The sequence below is a fragment of the Molossus molossus genome, unplaced genomic scaffold, assembly GCF_014108415.1.
Source record: "Molossus molossus isolate mMolMol1 unplaced genomic scaffold, mMolMol1.p scaffold_m16_p_7, whole genome shotgun sequence".
NCBI lineage: Eukaryota > Metazoa > Chordata > Mammalia > Chiroptera > Molossidae > Molossus > Molossus molossus.
The window spans coordinates 56,149,660-56,163,260 of NW_023425401.1; positions in this window are offsets into that span (position 1 = coordinate 56,149,660).

Here is a 13,601-nt window from a genome sequence, read left to right on the forward strand (position 1 = left end):
AGCTCCCTCAGTCTGTTGTTTTTGTTTATTCTATCCTTTTTGGCACAGAAGATTTTAATTATATAGACAAATTTGTCAGATTTTTACTTAATGGATTGTGTTTTATGTGCTTTCATTAAAAAAAAACCATCTCTTTCTCCTGCAAACTCACAAAAACATTCTCCTACATAAAAATCTCTGCTTTAAAAGATGTCCCAACATGTTTTCCCATTATTCACTGACTTTTTATGTGTTGTTTTATTTCCATAATGGCAGCCTATTGCTGCATTGGAGTAGACAAAAGGGGATCCCTGCCTCTGTGTACATAAAGGACACAATAATGACTAAGGAATCAACAAATTTATCAGGCTTGTGGGACTGCATAGGACTATTTCCCTCTCCATAGGTTTCTATCTTTGTGGAGGGACATCTATTGCATAACACTCCTGGACTCTCACCCGTTATTCATCCCCAGGAAAGGAGGAATTTCTTACCTGCTGAGTGACTTTAGCAGCGGAGACTGTGACTACGCAGTTCAGTTTCTCCTCCCCTCTTTCTCTTAGGGATTTGTTTGGTTGCAGAGAAAATGTGCCACAAGGTAAACTTAGTGATAAAGGCTCTGCCACTGCAGGGGGAAGTTCTATACTACCTGTGATGGGTGGATATGTTGTTAAATTCCTAATGCTGAATCCCTTGTCACACACCTAAGTTACATCCTCTGATTCAACAACGATCTGCAATAAGCCTAATACTTTTCATGTTCCTTTGCTTGACACCTTTATCTTCTGGTTCAGAACTTGGTATGAGGGGAGGGGTACATCAACCCAGGCCAGAAATCCACCATTCACATTGGGGGAATTTGTCTAGAATATGGTGTGAAAAGTCCCAAATGGATCATAAAGTATTCGGATTCCCTGTATTAGTTGACTGAAACTAATTCAAGCTGGGAGTGAGGGGAATGGTGTGGGAAATGGAGTTTCACGTGAATATACAGAGATGGTCCATTACTCTGAGCAAAAACGTGGTTGGACCTGAGAAAGAAAGTGGAACCAGCAAATGCAAGCCCAGCTGGCTCAGGTGCCCTTGTGCTGCCACAGCCATCTCTAAACCAACGGAGAGCGAGTTTGGGGGAGGGGGCTGACAGATTGGCTCCTCCATTTTTGGCTTCAGCATTCCCCATCCTTCTCATTATTAAGTACATATATGTGACCATGAAGATGCATATGTGAGTGTGACTGTGAGTGTGAGTGAGAGTGTGTGTGTGTTGGGTGTCTTTCCAAGAGGACCTTTCAGCCAATCTCCTCTAACCTACCCTCCCCAAACTGATATATATGCTTTTGTTCAATGGAAAAACTTATTTTGCCCCTTTGTAACCTAATCCATTTCTCTAGTTTAAAAGAAAAGGAGAGAAAATATATCTTTTGTTAAACACAGGGCATATAGGAAAAGGAGTGCTCATATACAGAGCAGAAGCGGCCATCACTCAGGCCCATGTCTCTCAGAGACACCACATAAAGGGAAATGTGGGCTGACTGAATTGCATAACCCTCCCTCCAAACATCCCATCAGAAAGTGCATTCTTTCTCGAAATGAACTTGCCTAAGAGGAGAAACCTATTTAACTTTGGGTTTCACCACTCATAAATTATCACATTGTTTCTCACTTATGGCATAGATATCAGTCTGGTTGGTATATGCACCCACACATCAGCTGAGACAGGAGAGAGCTAAATTTACAAAACATTAAATCAATAAGCATGTGTAAATGGGTAAACAGCATGAGATCCTTAACTTAATAAGGCCACAGCACTACTGTTAATCATCTGTTTTGCAACTTCTAAAGTTTTTTTTCTTCTAATTTTATAATGTTGCTAGAAGCCTAGATGAGTGAAGGTCCTATCATCTATCTATCTATCTATCTATCTATCTATCTATCTATCTATCTATCTATCATTAGAAGAGAACAATGTACCTGCAAATAGGAAATTAAAAATATTCCCAGGGAAAGGAAGCCACGGCAATATCTAAAGTGCAGTGACCATTGCAAGATTCTGTATTTATTAAGGAAGAAATAATAACTGCAGTGTATTTTCCTTGTTGTTTCAACCAATGAGAAACCCTGGAATAGCTAGAGCTACCAGGTATCTCAGGAAAATATCAATCTTCCAGGTGGGAAGTGGAGGAAACTGTAGGAACAAATCAATAAAAATAGCATTTCTTCTTCCACTTCTGTGCTAGGGATCCCTACAAGACGCATCTCCAAACCCACAAGAACATATTGACAATCTTTTCACTTTGAAAAATCTTCTTCTGTAGAGAAGTACCCGCCCCCACCACGGGCTATCCTTTTACATCACCAAACAAATATCATAGCAGCCTAGTCAGGAGTATTTGAACTGTATTATTTACAAATGATCAGAACTTTTTCCAAGGACAATGTACAGGAGTGGACCACTAGCAGATGAGAGATTTCATCTGGGGAAAGACATTAATAACTACTACACATTGATGGGAGCTATAGTCCTAAACAGTTCTATGTAAATGTGAAGGACAATAGTGTGGAGAGAGCTGAGCTGCCAGCAAAACCCAGAGGGACTCTGGGCTTGGAGTTGGCAGGAATGCCAGAGTGACAGGGAGATGGAAAACATGGCACTAATCGGAAGTGTGTGTAAACACAGAACAAACGGCCTGAGAGAAGCTGCTGGGCGGACTCTGGCCTCTCTACTCACTCATCTGAGCAGCATATAGACCAACTCTCAGCCACTGATTCTAAAACAAGCCCTATGTGTCGATGCCCCCCACCCTCTCTCTACCACCACTACCACGCGTGAACATGACTCCTAGGCAGCTTTTCTACTCAAGGTGAGAATGAGCAAGAAAACATACTAACATTTGCAATGGGAGAAAATCCATATTTGCTACCTAGAAAGAGTAATGTAGTCTATGTCTACATGTGAATGAACAATGAATCATATGAAGAAAACCAGAATCATGAAATCGAAAGTCCAAGATAAAAAGAACCCCCCAAAATAAAAGGTCATTTAGGAAAGAGAAAACAATAGGAAAAAAAGCAAAACTAGAAATATATTTTTAAAGAGACTCAAGAATATATTTTAAGTATATGTATGTTTTTAAACTTCATGAACTTGAAAATTGAACAACTGCTATATAGTTTTTCATTTCTGTGAAACAAATTATCACAAACTTAAAAGCTTAAAGCAACACACATTTATTATCTGTGGTTTCTGTGGATCAGTAGTCCAGCATATTTTAGCGGGGTCCTCTGCTTAGGTGCTCATGGGATGAAATCAAGGTGCCAGCCAGCTCTTCTTATCTTCAGGCTTGACTGGACAACATCTGCTTCCACGATCCTTTGGTTGATGGCAGAATTCATTCCCTTGGACTGTATCACTGAAGTCCCTGTTTCTTGCTGCTTTCACCTCTTAGAGGACACTCTCAGGTTCCTACCGTATGGCGTTCCCATGGCCTTCTCACACTTAAGTCTCTTCACACAAAGGGACAAGTCTCTTTTAAGGCCTTGATTAGGTGAAGACCACCTAGGATAATCTTCTTTTGATTAACTCAAAGTTAACTGATTAGATACTCCAATTGCACCTGTGAAATTCCTTCTTCTATATAATGTACCCTAATCAAAGATACAGCACTAGGAGGTGGAGATCATGGCGCCATCCTAGAATTCTGCCTGCCACAGGCCTTTTGGGTTCATCTCACTTCTCCCATTTTATTATGCATAAAGAAACACTCAAGCAGGACCATCAGTACTCTTCCTGGAAACTTCCTTAGCTAGATCATCGAATTTATTATCATATTTTCTATTTTTCATATTCTGTTACCACATAACAAGGGCCCCTGTTTTTCCAGCTTTCAATTATATTTTCCTCTCTTTCCTTTAGGTCCTTTTGATAGCTTCTTTGGGGTCTTTTAGATTTCTGCAAATACTCTTCTCAAGGCTTTTTAGGTTTTCACTAACATTTTCCTTTTGTCCCTTCTAGCTGCCACCAACCATGTGGTGCCAAAGTCAGTCACATATTTTGGATTTTAATTAAGGCAGCAGGACCCAAATTAGGCACAAGTACCAACATTGGCATCAGCTATCTACAGCAGTATAGCAAGCCACTCTAAAACTTAGTGACTGAAAACAACAGCAATTATTTTTTAGCTCACAAATCTTCCAGGAGAACTGAAGACATAGGTCTGTATTTATTGAGCCAATTAACACACAAAACGAGATGAGATTACTCTGCTAGACAAAAATTCTCTCATGTAAGAGTACGACTTTTTAGTTATTAATAATTAGTTATTTGGACCAAACCCCAGTGAGAAGTAGAAAAACTGGAAAACACACACACACACACACACACACACACACACATCATCATCATCATCATCCAGAACTTCAATTTTCTTTCCATTTTTTATGTACAGTGTCTAGTACCCAATCAAAAAATGGTTGGGTACTAAGACTGAACTTATCTAAAAGCCAAGATAAGAAAATATATGGAGATATTCATTATATTGTCTGATGCAATTACTAAACATGAACTTCAAAATAATATCTCCAAGGAACTAAAAGAACAAAATAGAGAATTTCAGCAGAGAAATAAAAAGAATAATAAAATGGATGTTCTAGCCCTGGACAGTTTGGTTTAGTGGTTAGAGCATCAGCCTGTGGACCGAAGGGTGGCAGGTTTGATTACAGTCAAGGGTATATACCTGGGTTGCAGGTTCGATGCACAGCCCTGGTCAGGGTCATGTGGGAAGCAGCCAATCAATGTGTCTCTCTTGCCTTAATGTTTCTTTTTCTCTCTTTCCCTCCTCACTCCCTCCCTTCCACTCCATCTAAAAATCAATAGAAAAATATTTGGGTGAGGATAAAAAAAAAAAAAAGAAAGAAAGAAATGGATAATCTAGCTGGTAGATCTTAATATTAATAACTGACATGAAGAACTTGATGGTTAATACACTTGACCTAATTGCTATATGTAGAACAATACATCCAAGAAGTGTAGAAACTTAAGGTTACAGTTAGAAAGCTAAAAGAGACATGAATCTTTAGATTGAAATTACCTTTTTCATAATTCTTCCCTTCTACTGTTTTAAAAAATAACTGCATAAAACTATAATTATAAAACTATTTTGGTGGACTTACAACATGTGAAGATGTAATGTGTATAACAATACTATCCCAAGAAGGGAAGCAGGAAGAGATATATGTTTTTATATAATATTGAAATTAAGTGAGTATTACTCTGAAGTGGATTATTTTAAATTAAGATTGAATTTACTCCCCATATTCTGAGAAGGGTGAAAGAGAAAAGACCCATAAGTAGAAACATCATTGTGAAATTTCAGAACTCAAGGATACAGAAAATATTTATAGCACCATTAATTGTGATATCTAAAATAATAAAATCATAAAAAACAAAGTTTTATTAATCACCAAATGACAAGTACTGTGTATAATAAAAGAACATGTAGCAATGACCATGAATGTGCTGCTGTCATACAGCATGACTCAATCTCACAAGGTTGAACAAAAAGTCAACCCACCCAAATATATATTATATGACTCCATCTACAAAAAGTTTGAAAATAGACAAAAAAAAATCTTGAGTGGTTATCTGGGATGGTGGGTGGGAGGGCTGGAGGTAGAGATTGGGGAGTTGGTTTTTTCCCAGGCTCATGGAGTTTCAACTCACATATGCATACATAGGTCGCTACTCAATCAGACTCAAGGAGCCCTCTGTTAATCTCCAGAGCTTTCTCTGTACAATTTCCTCCTCTATGATAATCTGCTCTACAAATCCTTGCTACTTTAGCCTCTCAGAACCCCCCACTGAGACCCTTAGACTCTGTTTGGGTTCCCCCTTCCTGAGCTGAGGCCTGGAAGCAGCCTCCAGGCAAAACAATGGAGCAATTGAAGGGTTCACCTCATTTGTTTGCCTCCTTCCATTAATCACAGTCTTGCATGGTTTGTTATCCAATGTCAAAAACCATACTTTTATATATTTACCACTTTTCTAGTTGTTTATGATAAGACTAAGTTATTAAAAGTGTAAATATTTAGATCCTGTTCCTGGAAATTTTGATTCACTAAGACCAAAATGAGACCAAGACATCTGCATTTTGAAAAAATATGTAAAAGTGATTCTTTTATAGTTCCCCAGTTGTCTATGACAAAAAAGAGGCCATTGCCACTGTTGACAGGTCTATGATTCCCTATTTGAAATACTGAGAGTTACATTAACACACACACATACAGATACACAATGTACATATTCAGTTAATATATATCATCATTTCAATTAGCATGTACTTATAAACATATTATTTTAACTAGGCTGGGCATTGTGAACCTATAAATTTGAATTCTAAAGCAAAAATATATTCACTACTTTAAAGTAAAGTAGAGTTGGCTTGACATGCATGTCTAATTTAAGCATCATGTTGGATATCGCCCTGAAAATAACATCGTTGTTCAAGAATTTTCATGATTTCTTGATCTTTTAAGAAAATTGCTGAACCCAATTACATCCAGGTTCTGTAATCTGTAGCAGTATTTAGATTATGCACACACACACACACAACATAATTTTCACACATATGTTTTTAAATAATATAATAGCACTAATAGTTACTATTTCTTGAGTATTTATGTGCCAGGCATTGAACAAAATTCTTTATATTGATTTTATGTTTTGAAAGTAAAAACCACCATAAAATGTAGGTCTTGTTATTATTTCCTTTTATACAGATTGGTATCTTGCCCAATGTTAGGAAATGACAAAGTATAGAACTACAAATCAACAAATGTTTGTGACTCCAAACTCTATGCTTATAATAACTATGCTGCAAAATCCATGCAGAATTAGAAAAATCCCCCCAAATATTTTGAAATAAGAAAGTAAAACAGTGAGGAAATTTTACCAAATTCTCAGATTATTAAGATTTTTAAATAAATGTATTTTGTAGAAAGAAGTAGAGTTAAAAATGGCAAACTGGAATTTTTCTAATGATAACCCCTTTCCTTCAAGTAAATAATGACCTTTCAAATCAATATTTACTGTTATTGATTGAAACATAAACATACAGTAGGTTCAACTGAAAAAGGAAGTTTTGCCATATCAAAGAACTTTGATATAGATAAAGAAGAAAATGATTAATCCTGGGGGAATCAGAACTTTGACCCCATGTTTACCCACAAGTGAATGGCAGCAGACACTTGACCAAAAAAAAGTCTTAAATCAGTGACTTCAGGAATTCCCTGGATCAATCTGTTGCTCTCCGCAGGTTTGTAAATGCCCATTTGTCTCTGTGCAAACAGGATGGGATCTGTTCAGACATTTTACAATACCACACATTCTCTGCTCATTAAAGCTAAAAAAGCTGAACTCAAGATAGTTCAGCCATCAGGTAAGTATTATCTCATATTCAAAATAAATGTCTTATTAACTTTCACTAAAAAACACCAAGGCAGTCTGTACAGATGTGCTTTATAGATTGTCATAAAAAGAAAAATCAGGGGATCTTTTTCAATTACTTGGTTTGTGTTTTTTGTCTTTGTTTTTGTTTTTTAAGATACACCGTCTTCCTCTCCTTTGCCCTTCCACACCAGAAACATTTGCCTGTTTCATAAAACTCAGTTTAAAGAAACTTGGATTAATGAACTCCATATGAATAGAAATGATGTTCAGGTATCCATAGTGAACATTAAGGTTGTTCATCTTCTCCACCTCTTATAGTAATTGCAAAGTGAGAGTTATACCAGCCTGGAGGTCTAATGAGCACCTGTTTCATTTACTGTGATATAACTTCAGCTGCTGCAAAATTGCTTTTTCAGAAAAGATGAGAAATGATAAATAAGCTCCTCTTCCCAGAGGTATAGTAGCTTATACATAACTATCACTTCATAAACAGATTCAAGTCAATTCTCATCTTTGGTGTCTCAGAAGAAAGCAGTACCAACCTTAGAAAAGGGTAGAAAAACATACACTCTGGCTCAAATTACATTGGATTCGGGTCCCCAAAACAACCACCTGCTAGCTGTGTGATCTTGGGCAAGTCACTAACCCACCCTGTACCTCACTTCCTTATGTGGAAGGTGAGAATAACAATAGTGCCTATCCAATAGAGCTGTTGCAAAGATGAGTAGGTAATTTTAAAATTTTATTTATTTATTTATTTTTATTTAATTACTTTATTTTTGTTACAGATGTTTGTCCTTTTTCCTCTACTAATGCCCGCTCCCCACCCTCCCAGCCCTGTCCCCAGCTTTAATGTCCATGTCCATTGTTCATGCATACATGCATATAAGCTCTGTGGTTTATCTCTCCCCAAGCCCCTCTTCTGTAGATTGTCAGTCTGTACCCCACTTCCACATCTCTAGGACTACCCCATTCCTCAGACTGTTATGTTCATTATATTCCAATAATAAGTGAGATCATATGATAATTGTCTTTCTCTGTTTGGCTTGTTTTGCTTAGGATAACACTTTCCAGGTCCCCCCATGTCATCTCAAAAGATAAGAGATCTTTCTTTTTTAGAGCTGCATAGTACTCCATTGTGTATATGTACCACAGCTTTTTTTTATCCATTTGTCTACTGATGGACATTTGTGCTGTTTCCAGATCTCAGCTATTATAAATATTGCAGGTCATTTAAAAAAAAAAAATAGAGGAAGATATTAAAAAGTGGAAGCACGTACCTTGTTCATGGATTGGAAGAATTAACATCATTGAAAATCCATACTACCCAAAGCAATCTATAGATTCAATGCAATCCCATCAAAATACCAACTACATACTTCACAGAACTAGCACAAATACTTCAAAAGTTCATATGGAACCAAAAAATAGCCACAGCAGTCTTGAAAAAGAGCAAAGTTGGAGGGGTCACATTACCAGATTGCAGGTTATACTACAAACCACTGTAATCAAAACAGCTTGGTACTGGCACAAGGACAGGCAGATAGATCAATGGAACAGAATAGAGAACCCAGAAATGAACCCAAGACAATATGCTCAATTAATATTTGACAAAGGGGGTAAGAGCATACACTAGAGTAAAGACAGTCTCTTTAACAAATGGTCTTGGGAAAATTGGACAGCTACATGAAAAAAAGAAAGAAAGAAAGAAAGAAAGAAAGAAAGAAAGAAAGAAAGAAAGAAAGAAAGAAAGAAAGAAAGAAAGAAAGAAAGGAAGAAAAAGAAAGAAAGAAAGAAAGAAAGAAAGAAAGAAAGAAAGAAAGAAAGAAAGAAAAAAAGAAAGAAAGAAAGAAAGAAAGAAAGAAAGAAAGAAAGAAAGAAACTAGACTATCAACTTACACCATACATAAAAATAAACTAAAAATAAGTAAAAGACTTAAATGTGACTCATGAATCCATAAAAATCCTAGAAGAAACTCTAGGCATCAAAATTTCAGACATTATACGCAGCAGAATTTTCAGTGATATATCACCTACGGCAACAGAAACAAAGGAGAAAATGAACACATAGGACTACATCAAACTCAAAAGCTTCTGCACAGCAGTTGAAACAACCACCAAAATGGAAAGGCAACCCACTCTATGGGAGAGCATAATTGCCAATGATATATCAGATAAGGGGTTAATTTCCAATATATACAGAGTGCCCATACAGCTCAACAAAAGGAAGACAAAGAACCCAATTAAAAAATGGGCAGAGGAACTAAAAAGACACCTCTCTAAACAGGAAATACAAATGGCTAAGAGACATATGAAGAAGTGCTCAACATCACTAATCATCAGAGAAATGCAAATTAAAACAACAATGAGGTATCACCTCATACCTGTCAGAATGGCCACCATCAACAAATCATCAAACAAGTGTTGTTGGCGAGGGTACGGAGAAAAGAGGACTCTAGTACACTGACATTTGAAGACTGTCTGCTGACAGCATTCCCAACAGCTGGGGTAATAAAACTTTTGTTCCTGAAGAGGGACCTGGATAGTACATTGGAACATCCCCTATAACATTCAAGATGGCAGTAAGTACAATAACTATAGAAGGTAGAGCCAGACCTTCCCACACTTGGACAGACATTTCCTATCTGTCCCTCTGTGATAGTGTTGGGTACAGATTTTCCTAGGGGGATAGATTGGATGACCTCTGAAGATTGACCTTGTCTATTATCAGCTCATGAGTCAGTAGCAGTTGAGAGGCTTCTTTGGGCAAGCAATTATTGCCCTAGTCAATCAGAACCTCAATGCTAACAAAATATAGGTATCTGTATCAGTAACCACATTCTATTACAGATCCAAGGAGTTCTACTGATGATTCCCTTTCCCAAACTGAACCCAAAAGAAGCTAAAGAAGAGCTCACAGCTAGATCCACAATTTGAAAAATAAACCAAAGCAAAAGTAGCTGGCATGAGTAGATATGAAACATGCTTTATAGCCCAAGTGGGGATAAACTGGCAGAGCATTTACAGTGGAGCTATTTTCTCTCCCCAGATTTCCCTGAGCAAATCATTGCCTTTTCTGCTGTTACCAAAGTGACCATAACATAGTATCCTGGAAGCTGCAGAAGCTACAGAGGTAAAGAATAGACAGCATAAGTACAGATGAGCTGGCAAACACCTCAGCAACCTGCTTCAAACTACCACCATAGTTTAAACAATTGCAACATATTTGGGTAAAAGCAGTTCCTGGGAAGAGGGACTGAACTCCCAGGGTGCAGAAGTTGGTGCAGGGGTGGCTTAATTTTGGATTTCAATACAAGGACCTCTCCACCATGGAGTACTTCTAAATCACTTCGTATAGTACTTCCTATATTCTAACTCACTTGGAGAAACACTATTCAAGCCCTAATAAACTTTGCCCTTCTCTCCAGGTAGATATGATGAGCATATTTGAATATATACTAGTCAGAGTCCTAGCAGAAAATGGTGGCACACTCAAACTGATAAGTTATTTTAAATATGGTAGAATTATTTTTATACTATGTTTTTATGGATTTTATTTTTTATTTTTCTAGTTATTATTTTTATTTATTTATTTTTTCCCCAATTTTTATTAATTTATTTTTGTTGCAGATGCCCCCCCCCCCCCCCAGACATCCTGAGAGGAAGGGAGAGAGAGAAACATCAATGAGAGAGAAATACTGATCAGCTGTCTCCTGCAAGCCCCCTACTGGGGACTGAGCCTGTAACCCAGGCATGTGTCCTAACCAGGAATCCAATTTGTGACCTCTTGGTGCATGGGACGATGCTCAATCCACTGAATCACACCAGCCGAGCTCAAACTGGTAATTTTGACAAGACTTTAGTAATAAGACTTATTTATAGTTTTGGGGGCAGTATATAGCAGTATTAAAGTGCTAGTAACAGTACTGAAAGGGGGAGGGGTTGTAGGAAGTATCAAAATCACAAGGAGTAAGTCATTTAAAGAGGGCTGTCTTGACAGGAGTTCTTATCTTTATTCAAGGACACAATCAACACCCTAGGGAATAAACTGAGAGAATAAATACCCTTAAATTAACATTATTCCCTCTCACCACTCCCCTGTTGGATCTTTTCATAGGCTAAACCCAATAGGCAGCTAGAAGACAAGGAAGCCTGTTGATGTCATTGGTAAAGGTAAGACTTCAGGCACACTGAGCAGAGTGGGGAAGGTGGAAAGTGGATCAATACATTTTCACTATAAAATTTAAACAAGTAATGAAAAACTTTCCTCCCAAAAAGCAGACTTAAAGTAACAGATAAAAATTTAAAATAAATATCCCTGGCTGGTTTGGTCAGCAGTTAGTGTTGGTCCGAGAATCAAAGAGTCGCAGGTTCAGTTCCAGGCAAGGACATGTACCTTGGTTGCTGTTTGGTCCCTGACCCTGGCTCTGGTTGGGGTTGTGCGGGAGGTAATTGATCGATGTGTCTCCCCAACTCTATCTGAAAATAAATTGAAAAAATCCTTGAGTGGGGATTAAATAAAATTAAAATAAATAATAGTCAGAGGTATAAGTAGAAATACTGGAAACATAATGCTAGAGTACCCTTTTCTCCACATCCTTGCCAGCATTTGTTGTTTGGTGATTTGCTGATAGCTGCCATTCTGGCAGGTGTGAGGTGATAACTCATAGTCATTTTATTTTCATCTCTCTGATGATTAGAAATGATGAGCATTTTTTCTTATGTCTCCTGGCCATTTGTATGTCCTGTTTGGAGAACTGTCTATTCAGGTCCTCTGCCCACTTTTTAATTGGATAGTTTGTCTTTCTTTTGTTGAGTTAACCCAATGATGTATCATTGGCAAATATATTTTCCCAGAGAGGGGGTTCTCTTTTCATTTTAATGCTGGTTTCTTTTGCGATACAGAAGCTTTTAAGTTTGATGAAGTCCGATTTATTAATTTTTTCTTTTGTTTCTCTTGCCCTGAGTGATGTATCAGTGAAAATTCCACTACATGTGATGAGTGAGATTTTTCTGCCTACATATTCATCAAGGATTTTTATGGTTTAATGGGTTACATTTAGTCCTTGTATACATTTTGAGTCTATTCTTGTGTATGGTGTAAATTGGTGGTCTAGTTTTATTTTTTTTGCATATACCTGTCCAACTTTCCCATCACCATTTATAGAAGAAACTGTCTTTTCACCATTATATGCTCTTGCCTCCTTTGTTGACTATTAGTTGTGCATGCCATCTTGGGTTGATAACTGGGTTCTCTGTCCTGTTCCATTGATCTACATGTCTGTTCTTATGGCAGTACCAGGCTATTTTGATTACAATGGCTTTGTAGTATAACTTGATATCTGGAATTATAATCCCTCCCACTTTGTTCTTTTTTTTCAAAATTGCTGTGGCTATTTGCAGTCTTTTATGGTTCCATATAAACTTTTGGAGTGTTTGTTCTAGATCTGTAAAATATCCCATTGGTACTTTAACAGGGATTGCATTGAATCTGTAGATTGATTTGGATAGTATGGATATTTTAATGATGTTGATTTTTTCTGATCTATGAAAATGGTATATGTTTCCACATTTTCATATCTGCTTCTGTTTCTTTTCTTGATGTCCTGTAGTATTCTGAGAAAACAGGTCTTTTATCTTCTTGGTTAAGTTTATTCCTAGGTATTTTATTTTTTTTTGTTACAATGATAACTGAGATTATTTTCTTTTTTATTTTTATATAAATTTTTTATTTATTTTTTTGTTACAGATATTTTACCTTTTTTACCCCATTGGCACCCCACACCCCCACCCCGCCTCCGCCCCGTCCCCAGCTTAGTTGTCCATGTCCATTGGTCATGCATACATGCATATAAGTTCTGTGGTTTATCTCTTCCCACCCCCTGACCCCCCCACCCCCTCTTTTGAGGGATGTCAGTCTGTGCCCTACTTCCATGTTTCTGGGTCAACTGTATTCCTCAGGCTGTTATGTTCATTATATTCCATATATAAGTGAGATCATGTGGTATTTGTCTTTTTCTGCTTGGCTTCTTTCACTTAGGATAATACTTTCCAGGTCCCTCCATGTCGTCTCAAAGGATAAGAGATCTTTCTTTCTTACCGCTGCATAGTACTCCATTGTGTATATGTACCACAGCTTTTTTATCCATTCGTCTACTGATGGACACTTGGGCTGTTT